This window comes from Schistocerca serialis, chromosome 6 (genome assembly GCF_023864345.2).
Source record: "Schistocerca serialis cubense isolate TAMUIC-IGC-003099 chromosome 6, iqSchSeri2.2, whole genome shotgun sequence".
NCBI lineage: Eukaryota > Metazoa > Arthropoda > Insecta > Orthoptera > Acrididae > Schistocerca > Schistocerca serialis.
In genome coordinates, this window is record NC_064643.1 from 659474809 (window position 1) to 659490784 (window position 15976).

General features: G+C 46.9%; 1 protein-coding gene across 1 annotated transcript in view; it reads left to right on the plus strand.

The window, feature by feature from the left end:
• The window catches only part of LOC126485019 (uncharacterized), a 98004-nt gene that overhangs the window by 16097 nt on the left and 65931 nt on the right, over window positions 1-15976 (plus strand). The gene's annotated exons all lie outside the window — the stretch shown is intronic.

The window sequence follows — 15976 nt, forward strand, 5'->3', positions numbered from 1 at the left end:
GAACCCAGTCCCTTAGGATTGACATTATGTCGCGCTGACCACTCAGCTACCGGGGGCGGACTTCGTTGCATATATCATGTGGTATAAAGTTCTTCCACCATTGTACTCCCATAGAAAACTAAAAATCGTTGATTTCACTGTTTAAACTTTTGCAGTGCCATCAAGATTTTCCAGTGCCATCAAGATCCATTGTTGCATCATTTTAAAAAAAGTTCATGTGTTTTAGCAAGCAGCATATCAGTGGAGGCAATATGATCTGAACGTCGATATTAAACTATTTGATATCCATTAAGCGAACGATTTGGAACTAGATTCCCACCATCATCTTACTATATTGTGATGTGTTACCGATTTCTCCCATTGTAAGAAGTAAAAAAAACTTTTATATAACACCGCATCGTGAAACAGCTGCTACTGGTTTTTAATTTTGTTTCCCAACTTCCTTTAGGCACTAATATGCTCTCTTCAGTTGGCCTCGTTTGTGTAAAAGTATGGTACAGGTTTTAATAATTTAAGACTGAATTTGAAATACCGTGCATCGTTTATGACTTGTGTGTAACAAGATAACACTATGCACATTGTATATTAGACGTAATGTCATGTGTAAAGTAAGGAGGAATAATCACTTTATTTAATCTACACTCCTGGAAATGGAAAAAAGAACACATTGACACCAGTGTGTCAGACCCACCATACTTGCTCCGGACACTGCGAGAGGGCTGTACAAGCAATGATCACACGCACGGCACAGCGGACACACCAGGAACCGCGGTGTTGGCCGTCGAATGGCGCTAGCTGCGCAGCATTTGTGCACCGCCGCCGTCAGTGTCAGCCAGTTTGCCGTGGCATACGGAGCTCCATCGCAGTCTTTAACACTGGTAGCATGCCGCGACAGCGTGGACGTGAACCGTATGTGCAGTTGACGGACTTTGAGCGAGGGCGTATAGTGGGCATGCGGGAGGCCGGGTGGACGTACCGCCGAATTGCTCGACACGTGGGGCGTGAGGTCTCCACAGTACATCGATGTTGTCGCCAGTGGTCGGCGGAAGGTGCACGTGCCCGTCGACCTGGGACCGGACCGCAGCGACGCACGGATGCACGCCAAAACCGTAGGATCCTACGCAGTGCCGTAGGGGACCGCACCGCCACTTCCCAGTATATTAGGGACACTGTTGCTCCTGGGGTATCGGCGAGGACCATTCGCAACTGTCTCCATGAAGCTGGGCTACGGTCCCGCACACCGTTAGGCCGTCTTCCGCTCACGCCCCAACATCGTGCAGCCCGCCTCCAGTGGTGTCGCGACAGGCGTGAATGGAGGGACGAATCGAGACGTGTCGTCTTCAGCGATGAGAGTCGCTTCTGCCTTGGTGCCAATGATGGTCGTATGCGTGTTTGGCGCCGTGCAGGTGAGCGCCACAATCAGGACTGCATACGACCAAGGCACAGAGGGCCAACACCCGGCATCATGGTGTGGGGAGCGATCTCCTACACTGGCCGTACACCACTGGTGATCGTCGAGGGGACACTGAATAGTGCACGGTACATCCAAACCGTCATCGAACCCATCGTTCTACCATTCCTAGACCGGCAAGGGAACTTGCTGTTCCAACAGGACAATGCACGTCCGCATGTATCCTGTGCCACCCAACGTGCTCTAGAAAGTGTAAGTCAACTACCCTGGCCAGCAAGATCTCCGGATCTGTCCCCCATTGAGCATGTTTGGGACTGGATGAAGCGTCGTCTCACGCGGTCTGCACGTTCAGCACGAACGCTGGTCCAACTGAGGCGCCAGTTGGAAATGGCATGGCAAGCCGTTCCACAGGACTACATCCAGCATCTCTACGATCGTCTCCATGGGAGAATAGCAGCCTGCATTGCTGCGAAAGGTGGATATACACTGTACTAGTGCCGACATTGTGCATGCTCTGTTGCCTGTGTCTATGTGCCTGTGGTTCTGTCAGTGTGACCATGTGATGTATCTGACCCCAGGAATGTGTCAATAAAGTTTCCCCTTCCTGGGACAATGAATTCAAGGTGTTCTTATTTCAATTTCCAGGAGTGTAGCTCTGTGATTTATGCCAATGTTATATTCTACAGTGACAGTAGGTATCATACTAAGTTAATCTCCATTACTACATAGTGCTTCCTCGTTGTGTCGGTTGATATGTTTCCACCATACGTTCGCAGGTAACTTGTTTCTTCCGTCTGTGAAATATACGAAATGGAAAAAGTAGTCAAAGAGAGGAGTTATACGACTGCTGCTCTTCACCTTCACATCATGTTGCTTTTGCCTTGTGTGAAATTAATTTGAATGTTAGTTTGTGTGTGTATCGTAGGGTCGTAGGGAAAAGCAATAGTGTGTGTGTGTGTGTGTGTGTGTGTGTGTGCGTGTGAGGGAGGGACGGAGGGGTGGGGAGAGAAACAGAGAGAGAGAGAGAGAGAGAGACAGGGGGGGGCGGGTTTGTGTTGTTTGCGGAAGTGTCTTTCCGTAAATAGTTACGTATGGGAAATAAAAATACAAACTGGTTTATATTCATGCTGTAGCTTATTGTGTGTGTAAAGTTTCCTCTGTTGTTAGTTGTAGGTACACACTATTACTTTCTGTAAAGCCGTTCATACCGGGCTCATTATTATTTGAGCAGTATTCTTCCTCCGTGAGAGGATCGCCAAAAAACGAGTGGAATGTGTTACGTTTTAATGCTCTGTACTGCACAATACAATTTTAAAACATATAATAGTTTGACCTACTACGCAAAACAGACTCTCTGGAATGGCAGGTTAGCTAAGAGTTGTCACTTTCGTGGAATTAAAGAAAAATGGCTCTGAGCACTATGGGACTTAACATCTGTAGTCATCAGTCCCCTAGAACTTAGAACTACTTAAACCTAACTAACCTAAGGACATCACACACATCCATGGCCGAGGCAGGATTCGAACCTGCGACCGTAGCAGTCCCGTGGTGCCGGACTGAGCGCCTGAACCACTAGACCACCGCGGCCGGCTTGGAATTAACCTCGAAAGATTTTGAATGTTGTGTTGTGTATTGTTTGTGAATGCGTTAAGTACTATATCTATATTGTCGCATCAGAGGCTGAGTAACATCGTGATGAAGTGGTTATGCTACTAAACTATTGAATAGACAGTCGGGAGTTCAAAACTCACGTCAACTTCAAAACTTTTATTCCTCTATTCGGTTCGCGTACATTCTACGAGTATCCACAAATGTCGAGAATCATTGTACTGGAAAGTTCTGTATCTGTATATACGTGCGGTAGCGTTCACGCTTCCCACGCCCGGGTTTCCGGGTTCGATTCCTGGCGGGGTCAGGGATTTTCTCTGCCTCGTGATGACTGGGTGTTGTGTGATGTCCTTAGGTTAGTTAGGTTTAAGTAGTTCTAAGTTCTAGGGGACTGATGACCATAGCTGTTAAGTCCCATAGTGCTCAGAGCCAAATCTGTATATATACTGTATGTGTTCTAGCCGGACGCAGTTCCCTCCGCACTCTTGTATGTGCAAATGCTGAATAAACCTTCATTAAGAGAAGTTAGTGTTCGTCATTCATCTAATAACACCATCTTCTACGTGACATTATTCTGGTGGAGGCGCCGAGTATTGTGATAGCGCACATTATCGACGACACAGTGGCTCCCATCAGGCCACTACAGAGCCGCCGTTTACGTGGCGAGAAACCCGAGTTCCAGCCATGTTCAACAGACCGCAACCTATCGGAGACAGAAGAAGAAGAGGACGTTACGATGATAGCTACTGTGAGCCACCACATCAGACATCCTTCCAGGTACTCTGGTGGCGATGGCCAAGATCCAAACAAGTGACTGAAGATATATGAGCCTATAGCCAAATATAACAAATGGGATGACACTGTGTGTTTGGCTAACGTATTTTTCTACTTGGAGTGCTCTGCCAAGCAATGGTATGAGAACAACGATGAGAAGTTCACAAGCTGGGAAGTATTCCAGGCGCAACAGCGCAAGAATTTCGGCGACACACATCGACAGAAGTGCAAGGCTGAAGATAAATTAAAGTACAGGGCACAGTATCCAGGAGACACTGCAGTATCCTACATTCAAGACGCCTTGGAGCTGTGTAAAATAGTGGATCCTAGAACGAAGGAGGAAGATAAGGTTGCTCAGCCGTGCACGGCTCGTGTTCACGCCATTTATTGTTTTGTCATCTTCTATTACGATACTGCCGCCTCTTTTTCTCATTCCATTTATTGGTGTCACTACCTTCCTGCCTTACTTGCCCGTGAACGCCAGCAGCAGCGCGTATCGATAAGTCGATAAGTGCAGTGTCGTACCATCTGTGGAGCGACCGATAGTATTTCAGGGTCGGCGTGCGTCTGGCATTCAGTTGGAGACGGACCAGCAGTGCAGTCGGGACACAGCAGCATGAAGTCGGGGACTGAGCGCCGCCGGCCGTTGTGGCCGAGCGGTTCTAGGCGCTTCAGTCTGGAACCGCGTGACCGCTACGGTCGCAGGTTCGAATCCTGCCTCGGGCATGGATGTGTGTGATGTCCTTAGGTTAGTTAGGTTTAACTAGTTCTATGGGACTGATGACCATAGATGTGAAGTACCATAGTGCTCAGAGCCATTTGAACCATTTGACTGAGCGCCAGTGCTCGCCGACCGCTGGCGACACACATGAACTGTCCGACTGAGGCAGATTGGAGCGGAACGGCCGTTGGTTGGTCGTTCGGTTGGTCGTCTCATCGGCCGACGTATATTTAGTCCTTTCGCTGTTTCCGGGCCTGGGCAGTCGGTCGGTTGGCGTGGAGCAGCAAGGAAGTCTCCATCACTCTTACTTTGGCCGGGGCCGCTGGCGGTGTGCACGCGCGGTTGCATTGTGGGCTGCTGCTTGCGAGTGCTACGAAGTTCGTCGCCCACCGATCTTGGACATCAAGTTGAGTCCTCACTTAACCTACTATCAAGCCTCAGCTGTTTACATTTCTTCGTTTGATCCTCGTTGTTGCTTTTTGGGACATTGCCGCGAGCAGCGAGGTGTGTGTGTTCAAGTCGGCTAAGATTCCAGCCGTCATCCTATGGAGTTTAACTTAATTTATTTCCCGTTATTGAAGTTGACCTGCGGTATACTCTGCCTTGTGGCCGTTGACGTTCCGGTTACCTACCCTGATCGTTGACATAATTTTCGGCAGTGTATTTTCCTCGTCGTGTTGTTGCTGTCCAGCGTGGCGAGTAGTTCGACAGCTGAGGTGTTGTTAGTCGTTGTGGGCGCCAATATTCTGTGTGTCGTTGTATTGAAATCCTGTGGTCGTTTTGCTGGTTGCGTGGAGCGGAACTGATCTTGTTCATTGGTCGGTCGGCTGTCTGTCGGTTGGGTTGCCTTCAGATTAAGAAGTCGTTGGACAGGCTGCCTGTCTCACCTAAACTGGCGTTAGTGTTATAACCCCAGGCCAACGCTTGGGAACTTGTGAGCACTGTTCCTTGTGTGTTACATAGTAATTTCACACTTCGAGTTTTAGCTATTTTGTTGATCTGCTGCCTTCAACCGAGTATCAAGATCTCTTAAATTAATGTTCTTGTCTTGCCCTTAAGGCATGAGATTGTTATTCTTTATAGAGGACTTCAACCGAATTTTATATGAAATGTTTTAAGATACCGGCCTTCTGCCTTTTAAAATTGAAACTCTTCTTTCTAGGGCTTCAGCCATTAATTTATTTGCTGATGTGTGGCCTTCAGGCGAGTTTTAATATCTCTTAAATTAATAATTTTGTCTTACCCTTAAGGCATAAGATTGTTATGCTTTTGTGTGGGCCTTCAGCCAAATTTTGGGTGAAATATTTTGAGATATGGCCTTCTGCCTTTTGATTAAATTACTTATTATTGCTTAATATGCGGCCTCCAGCCAAGTTGCATTAAAATTAAATTGCTAAGGCCTTCAGCCTGATTAGATTGTGAAAATATTTTTGGGTGAACCCTCCAGAAGAACCTTGAATTTCAATAACTTGCTTAGGCCGTGCGTTTTGAATTTTGAGTGTGGTTTTCAGCCGATCTAAAGTTAATCAGAGGAGGTCGATTAAAGTTTGGAGTGTTTTGCATCCGTATTGTAATATTGTGTGTTGATAAACAAAGTTCGTACGTTGAGTGCAACTGACAGCAAGTTATTTAGGCTCCTATCCACAACCTAATCCGCTCTGTCCTGGTAGCCCAGGAATTTCAGTTAGGACTTGTATCAAGCCCTACTCCTGAAGGACGTTTCGACAGCAGACGACTTCATAAAATGGTTCCAGTATATCGAGACAACGCATCAAAAACGAATTTCACGCAAGAAGTTTAAACGGATTCCAAACGTTGTATCGATGTCTGTGATGGAGGAAGCAACTGATTTCACAAGTGGTCTTCGTCAGATAGTGAGAGAGGAAAGTCAGAAGGCACTTGGATTGCACGGCGAGCAATAAACCGAGACCTTTCAAGAGGTCATAAGGAAAGAAGTGGAACAGACATTGAAATCTCTCGTCCTTCATTTCCCTTTAAAAAGGTGAAAAAGTCGAGACCCAGGCGAAGTTAAGTCGCTGCAGGCCGCATGAGGAACCTGTTTGGGCACCAAGGAAAACTGACGTCTGGATGACACAGGATTACCAACCAGTATGTTTCCACTGCGGAAGACCGTGACATATGGCGCGCTATTGTCAAGAACGGCGGCGAATATTTGATGACGCCCGCGCCAGAAGACAGCAGACTGAACTTATTCGACGCCAACTCCGGGACGACGAAGATGAACAAGAAGATGTGAGTGCAGGGCGACGTAGGTCACCATCGCCGCAAGCTTGCCGCTGTAGAGGACGCTCCCCAACACGCCCATCAAGGTCTCCATCGCTGTTTAGAAGCTGCAGCCGATCACCTAGCCGCCAAAACCTGGAAAACTGAAGAGTGCGACCTTCCTTAGTGGTGAGGCCGCCGAAGAGAAAAATCCTCCGCCGTCGATCACTACAAAAATGATAGGAAACTACGTCGATATTCTTATTGGTGGCCGACCAGCCCAAGCTCTTGTGGACTCTGGAGCAACATATTCAGTCATTCCGAAGAAATACCGTCGCCAGTTGCAGAAAACCGTATTAGTCGACAGCAAAACATCTCTGCTGAAGGTGGCTAACGAGAAATATGTAAGACTTACAGGAAGATGTACCATTCGTGAGGGTATAAGTGGCCATACACAGTCCTTAGAATTAATCATCTAACAAGAGCGTAGTCATTTCGTCATTCTCCGATTGTACCTTTAGAAAGCCCCTCAGTCAATTATAGACTGCGGTCACTCGAAGATTATGTTAGACGAGATGAGATACTGTGGACAGGAAGATGCGCATCCGAGTGTGTGGAGACTATGTGTGCTGGTTGAAGTGATCATTTCCGTGGTCAGCGCTAGAATGGTAACAGTCACGTGCCATGCCATGCATCAACCCATGGATCTTGTAGTGGAATGAAAGAGGAACGTATTACTGGAGAATAACTTGGTCATCCCAGCCTCTGTCGTCTCGTTTAAGAACGGATTCGGCGAATTGTGGATAGTTAACTGTCGCCGAGAACCACAGATCTTTCCAAGACGTATGTGAGTAGCAAACGCAGAACCGTTAATTGCCAAACAGCTGAGCATCATAAAAACCTCCCGTGCCGAGTCTGTGGGGGAAATTAGCGCTACCACAACGAGATAAGATCTTCTAGGTCGACTATCACCAAATCTCACTAAGGAACAACAGCAGAAGCTACTTGGCATCCTTCAAGAGCTCTCTGAATGCTTAAATCCACAGGTGAAGAGCAAATTAGACAAATCGACGGTGAAGCACCGGATTAGCAATGGGGACCATCAACCAATAAGCCAGAGAGCATACCGTGTGTCAGTAACGGAACGTCGAATAATTCGTGACGAGGTGGAGAAGATGATGGAGAATGACATCATTCAGCCTTCGCAGAGCCCATGGTCATCACCAGTGGTCCTCGTCAGGAAGAAGGATGGCAGTTGGCGTTTTTGTGTTGATTACAGGAAGCTTAATAAGATAACTAAAAAGGACATTTACCCTCTTCTGCGAATTTGCGGTACACTAGAGTGTCTGAAGTGGGATAAGTTTTTCTCAACCATGGACATGTGCTATGGATACTGGTAAATCGAAGTAGATGAGGCAGATCGTGAGAAGACTGCATTCATCACCTATGAGGTTTCACGTAATACCATTTGGTTAGTGTAATGCACCAGCAACTTTCGAACGGATGATGGATAGCCTTCTTAGGCACCTGAAGTGCACGATGTGTCTTTGTTATTTAGATTACATTATACAATTCTCAGAGACATTTGATGAACATATAAAAAGACTGACGGCCGTTCTTAAGTGTCTCCAGCAAGGCGGACTGAAACTTAATTCAAGAAAGTATCTCTTTGGCCAAATGAAATCAAAATACTTGGACACCTTGTGTCAAACGAGCGTGTGCGGCCAGCCCCAGAAAAGGTGAGATCTATAACGGAATTTCCTATTCCAGAAAGTATTAGACATGTGAGAAACTTCCTCGGATTATGTTCTTATTACTGTCGTTTTATCACAGACTTTTGTTTCAAATACAGGCCACTGCAAGAGTTGATAAAAGCTGACGCTAAATTTATCTTACTTTGTTATGCTAATTACCGCTATTCTGATCAGATGAAGCGTCATCTGTCGGACATTTTGTGAACTTTTGTATTTATTAGGTTCTAATAAAACCCCTTGTCATTCCAAGCATGTGTGTCAATTTGTACCTCTCTATCTACATTATTCGGTGATTTACTCAGTTTTCAAATTTATACTGACTTTTTGATCATCCAGTGTATATGTCTATATGTGTGTGTGTGTGTGTTCTGGCCGGAGGCAGTTGACTCCGGGCTTTTGCGCCGCTTCCGAGTTATTTAGCATTGAAGTTAGCCAATCAGATCGTCGCGCGCGTAAATTCAAGTTTCAGCTAACGAGACAAAGCACTCGTTGGGCACACATTTTCTGACTACCCTGTATATGAATCTTGACAGTTGTGGATACTTATAGAATGTACTCGAACCGCATATATGTCCACCATCATTCCTCAACAACAGCTGTAGTCGAGGAATAATGTTGTGAACAGCACTGTAAAGCATGTCCGGAGTTATGGTGAGGCATTGGCGTCGGATGTTGTCTTTCAGCATCCCTAGAGATGTCGGTCGATTACGAAACACTTGCGACTTCAGATAACCCCAAAGCCTATAATCGTACGGACTGAGGTCTGGGGACCTGGGAGGCCAAGCATGACGAATGTGGCGTCTGAGCACGCGACCATCACCAAACGACGCGCGCAAGAGATCTTTCACGCGTCTAGCAATATGGGGTGTTTTTTTTTTTTTGTTCTAATAAAACCCCATGTCATTCCAAGCATGTTTGTCAATTTTTACCTCTCTATCTACATTATTCCGTGGTTTATTAAGTTTTCAAATTTATACTGACTTTTTGATCACCCGGTATAATGTATGTGTTCTGGCCGAAGGCAGTTCGCTCCGAGCTCTTGTATGTGCAAGTGTTGCATAAACCTTCGTTAAGTGAAGTTACTGTTCGCATTCATCTAATTACAACTACTTCTACGTGACAATGTTATCTGTTCTCTGCGCTACATCCTGTGGAAATTTTTGTAACTACAGTATAGTATTAGCCATGTGTTGCTTCTGTGTTTATCACAACGTCATTTCTATTTTTGTTGACACTGATATTCTACATGTAATGTAATGTTTCCTCAGTGACTTATGTACTTCCTTTGTCAAGCCGTTTTTTTGTTTGATGTGTTACGACCATTTTCCCTTGGTGTTTTCGGTGTCACTTTTAGTTCTTGCATGTGCTTGATTTAGTACAGGGAGTTGTGGTAAGACTGAATGGCATGTAGCCGTACGTGAATTTTGAAAGATTCTACGAAATTAAATACGCAAGGCAGTAGCAAATAAAGAAATCTTACTTATTCTGCGTGTGCATTATAACAGGAAAAATACATACTTATATTAGTATGTATGTATAGGGTATATAATTTACGACACAGAGTTACCGCATCTTGCAGCAGCAGTTGCTCCAATCCGGAGGAGGAGGAGATTAACTTTTAACGTCCCGTCGACAACGAGATCATTAGAGATGGAGCACCAACTCAGATTATGGAAGGATGGGGAAGGAAGTTGGCGGTGCCATTTCTGAGGAACCATCCCGGCATTTGCCTGAAGCAATTTAGGGAAATCACGGAAAACTTAATCTGGATGGCCGGACGCGTGTGTGAACCGTCGTCCTCCAGAATGCGAGTCCTGTGTGCTAACCACTGCGCCACCTCGCTCGGTGTTCCAATCTGGTTGGATGAAAGAAATTATCTCGGTCATGTGGAGCACTACAGCCGATGTATTTTAACCGACAATAGTAACCACCTCAGCCGTGTAATTATCCCAGTGAGGTGGTTTAAATTAATCATTAAAATGACAGAAGTGCTTACGTCATTCGACGTTTCGTCAACTCCATGTCAGAGTTCGTCACTTGCACCGGCTGCAAAGTGGTGGTAAGGAAGTCTCTCACAGCTCATGAGCAGACGTTTCCAAGTGAAGATATAGGCTATCTGGAAGACGTGATGCCGATGCTAACAGTCGGACACCACTGTATCGAGACTGGGAAGGTAATCTTGGACAACAGGCGGTCTATCGTTATCTTGTCGAAAGATAATGTCGCTGAGGAAGGAACATCTACTGGCCTCAGTCATAAATGCAGCGACTGTTGTCTACGTTAATCAGATGTGAAAGTGCTGTGTAGTCAGCGGCATTCCACATTTTTTCATGAGGTACTGATTCCAAATGAGGATGAAGCATGCGATCTGACAACGTCCATTCTCCTCGGAGCTTGCACATGCAGTTACAGCTATTGCGACGCTGCATCGGAAAAGATTCTCGTCTGTAGGAACGACGTTCTGCCTCTCCTGTGTTCGTCGTCTTTGTTGCTCCCATCATCGTAGGTGCGCTTCGTGACACGGAAAGTCACAGCAATTGTCCCCATCCTGATAAACCATCGTACACCAAAAGTCGCTACACTGCCAGTGGTCGTATCGTCTTTGTGTAAATGGGCTCCATTTCGTGACTCAGGGTAGAGGTGGTGGACAAAAGTATGAAAAAATGGGAAGAAACGGATGCTTAAACACGGATGCAGATGGTAACATTAACAACGGGCTGCGCCGATGCATTTGATTGCGAGCGGCATATGTATAATGTTGTTATATATTGTGAGTGTGAGTAGAGGGCAGTGTTCTGTGAAGTTGTGAGTGACGTTGGAGCTGACTGAATTCGAACGCCGACAAATTGATGCCGCTCATGCGGTGGGGGCTTGCATAAGCAAAGTAGACGAAGTGTTTGGTGTATGATGAGGAGCTCTGTCGAAGATTTACGCCGTATACAAGGAAAATGGAGTGAAATCATCGAATAAGTCACAACGGGGAAGGAAGTGTATGTTCAGTGTATTAAAGATGGTTCAAAATGGTTCAAATGGCCCTCAGCACTATGGGGCTGAGCATCTGAGGTCATCAGTCCCCTACACTTATAACTACTTAAACCTAACTAAGCTAACAACATCACATACACCCATGCCCGAGGCAGGTTTGGAACCTGCGACCGTAGCAGCAGCGCGGTTCCGGACTGAAGCGCCTAGAACCACACGGCCACAACGGTCGGCATTAAACATGCACTGTGGAGCAATGGAAGAAAGTAATTTTGTCGGATGAATCTTGTTTCACACTGTATTCAACTTCTTGCCGAGTTTACTTGTGGAAGAGTGAAACATGGCGAGGGTTCAGTGATTATTTTAGCAGCCATATCGTGGTGTTCCATTGTCACTCTGGGAGGTCGGAGTACTGTCAAGGATTAAGTGAGCCTTTCGGCTGATCACATCCACTCTATGGTACAGTGGTTGTTACGCAATGGGAATACTGTGTTTCAAGACGCCAGGGCTCTGTTCACAATGCTCGCATCGTCCAGGGAGGGTTTTTCGAGCACAAGGATGTGTTGTCAGATTTTCTCTGCCCACCACAGCCACAAGACCTCCGTATCACTGAGTCTTTGTGGTCTCGCTTGGAGTGAACAACCAGTGATGGCTATCTACCTAGATTATCGTTACCTGTACTTTCCAATAAGTTGCAGCAAGAATGGTATAAAAATAAGATCCCCTTAAAACCATACAGGACGTGTTTTACCAAATGGTTCAAAAGGCTCTAAGCGCTATGGGACTTAACATCTGAGGTCATCAGTCCCCTACACTTAGAACTACTTAAACCTAACTAAGCTAAGGACAGCACTCACATCCATGCCCGAGGCAGGATTCGAACCTGCGGCTGTAGCAGCAGCGCGGTTCCGGACTGAAACGCCGAGAACCGCTCGCCACAGCGGCCGGCCGTGTATTACCTATTCTGCGACGACTGCAAGCTGTTTTGAATGCCAGCGGTTATCCAAGACCGTATTAGGCATGGTAAATCGCTGTGTTTGTGGTGTTTCTATACCTCGGCCCCCTCCTTCCCTTTGTACGTGACGCGTCTGTAAGGTCCCGCACGGTGGAGTAAACCTGGCGCACGTCGGATCGTGACGTTGGAGCTCTGCAAGTCGTTGAGAATGGCTCTCCTGAACAAATCAATTTCATATTCGTGACAGTCATAGAACTCTACTGACGTGAGCATGAGTATCGTGAAATGATTACTTGTATTCTCCACAGCGCACGGTCCTGCCATGTCCGACATAAAATGCAGAGAGTTCCTGGTCTTTGATGTGGCGGAACACGATTATCTCAAAGACAAGCAACATTTAAAGCTGATATCAGATTGAGGAACATGGCTTGTAGAACTTCGGCATTTTTTATAGCTTTACTCACACGTACATTATGCTGATGTGTTGGAATGCTAATTACTTACTGTTACGAATCCATACTGAAAAGCAATATCTCCGAATCTTTAGTTCTGTTGTCGCTTGAGGTATTACATGTCATGTGTGCAGATCGGTCGACTTTCTCGCGTCACTGATACAAGTTATAACCATCTACCGCTAGAGCCAGTGCTTGGGAAACACCATTCTGTAGTTAAGGAGTTCGTCCGCTCATGGAAAACTCTCTCTTTTAGCATTAACAGATCACACACGAGTGCCGGATCTGACACCTTTGAGTCACTCCAATCAGTCACCCTCCATACATCCCCAACGTGGTGCGGTCCAGTTTTCGGATGAGTACAAAGCTTAGTGATGAAACGATACAAGCGAAGGTGGGACTGGGGCTCCATCAACAAAGTCATACACTCTACAAAAAAAAAAAAAAAAAATCAACAAATTGGTCTCTCGCTGGTAATAGTGTGTTCCTCGCCACAGTGACTATGTTGGGAAATAAGTATGCACATTCATGCTCATAAATTAAGGATAATTGCAGAATGTGGTGCCACACAACGAGGCACTACACAAAATGGCACTAATAGCATAAGCACATAGGGAACACACACGACACAAATCTTTAAGTCCACGGTATTGGTGATAAGTTGAGAAAACCGTCCCGAAACACATGTGCTACAAAACGCCCTGTTTCCTGCGCATGTATCCGGACATCAATATGGGATATGATCACCATGCCCTCTTACACAGGCCACACAACGGGTTGGCATACTTTGGATCAGGTGGTCGAGCAGCTGCTGGGGTATAGCCTCCCAATCTTGCACCAGTGCACGTCGGAGCTCCTGAAGTGTCCTAGGGGTTAGAAGACGTGCAGCGATACGTCGACCGAGAGCATCCCAGACGTGCTCGATGGGGTTTAGGTCTGGAAAACAGGCAGGCCACTCCATTCGCCTGATATCTTCTGTTTGAAAGTATTCCTCCACGATCGCAGCTCGGTGGGGGCGTGCGTTGGCATCCATCAGGAGGAAGGTGGGACCCACTGCACCCCTGAAAAGGCGGACATACTGGTGCAAAATGACGTCTCGATACACCTGACCTGTTACAGTTCCTCTGTCAAAGATATGCAGGGGTGTACGTACACCAATCATAATCACACCCCACACCATCAAACCACGACCTTCATACAGGTCCCTTTCAAGGACATTAAGAGGTTGGATCTGGTTCCTGGTTCACGCCAGACTCGTCCGTGAACACAACCTGGGACCACTGTTCCAATGACCATGTACTGTGTCCTTGACACCAGGCTTTACGGGCTCCCCTGTAACCAGGGGTCAGTGGAATGCATCTTGCAGGTCTCCAGGTAAATAAACCATGTCTGTTCAGTCGTCTGTAGACTGTGTGTCCGGAGACAACTGTTCCAGTGGCTTCGGTAAGGCCCCGAGCAAGGCTACCTGCAGTACTCCGTGGCCGTCTGCGGGCACTGATGGTGAGCTATCGGTCTTCTTGTGGTGTTGTACACTGTGGACGTCCCGTACTGTTGCGTCTGGACACGTTTCCTGTCACCTGGAATCGTTGCTCTAATCCTGAGATCACACTCTGTGTCACACGGAGGGCCCACGCTACGACCCACTATGTTTGACCAACCTCCAGTCGTCCTAGTAGTCTGCGCCTCATAACGTCATCAATATGTGTTCTTTGAGCCATTTTCGACACACAGTCACCATTAGCACGTCTGAAAACGTCTGCACACTTACTCGCAGCACCGCACTCTGACATGCACCAACACACCTCTGCGTATGTGGACTGCTGCCAGCGCCACCGTGCGACGACGGCTGGTGACATGCACCGCATGGTCATACCCCGAGATGATTTAAACCCGAAAACTGCTCATCAGAGGGTTTATTCACCATGTATCAGCAATATACACTCCTGGCCATTAAATTTGCTACACCACGAAGATGACGTGCTACAGACGCGAAACGTAACCGACAGGAAGAAGATGCTGTGATATGCAAATGATTAGCTTATCAGAGCATTCACACAAGGTTGGCACCGGTGGCGGCATCTACAACGTGCTGACATGACGAAAGTTTCCAACCGATTTCTCACATACAAACAGCAGTTGACCGGCGATGCCTGGTGAAACGTTGTTGTGATGCCTCGTGTAAGGAGGAGAAATGCGTACCGTCACGTATCCGATTTTGATAAAGGTCGCATTCTAGCCTATCGCGATTGCGGTTTATCGTATCGCGACATTGCTGCTCGCGTTGGGTGAGATCCAATACTGTTATCAGAGTATGGAATCGGTGGGTTCAGGAGGGTAATACGGAACGGCTTGCTGCATCCCAACGGCCTCGTATCACTAGCAGTGGAGACAAAAGGCATCTCATCCGCATGGCTGTAACGGATCGTGCAGCCACACTCGATCCCTGAGTCAACAGATGTGGACGTTTGCAAGACAAAATCCATCTGCACGAACAGTTCGACGACGTTTGCAGCAGCATGGACTATCAGCTCGGAGACCTTGACTGCGGTTACCCTTGACGCTGCATCACAGACAGGAGTGCCTGCGATGGTGTACTCAACGACGAACCTGGGTGCACGAATGGCAAAACGTCATTATTTCGGATGAATCCACGTTATGTTTACAGCATCTTGATTTTCGCATCCGTGTTTGGCGACATCGCGGTGTACGCACATTGGAAGCGTGTATTCGTCATCACGATACTGGCGTATCACCAGACGGGATGGTATGGGGCGCCATTGACGGCACTTTGAACAGTGGACGTTAGATTTCAGATGTGTTACGTCCCGTGGCTCTACCCTTCATTCGATCCCTGCGAAACACTACATTTTAGCAGGATAACGCTCGACCGCATGTTGCAGGACCTGCACGGGCCTTTCTGGATACAGAAAATGTTCGACTGCTGTCCTGGCCAGCACATTCTCCAGATCTCTCACCAACTGAAAACGTCTGGTCAATTGTGGCCGAGCAACTGGCTCGTCACAATACACCAGTCACTACTCTCGATTAACTGTGGTATCGTGTTGAAGCTGCTTGGGCAGCTGTATCTGTATACAC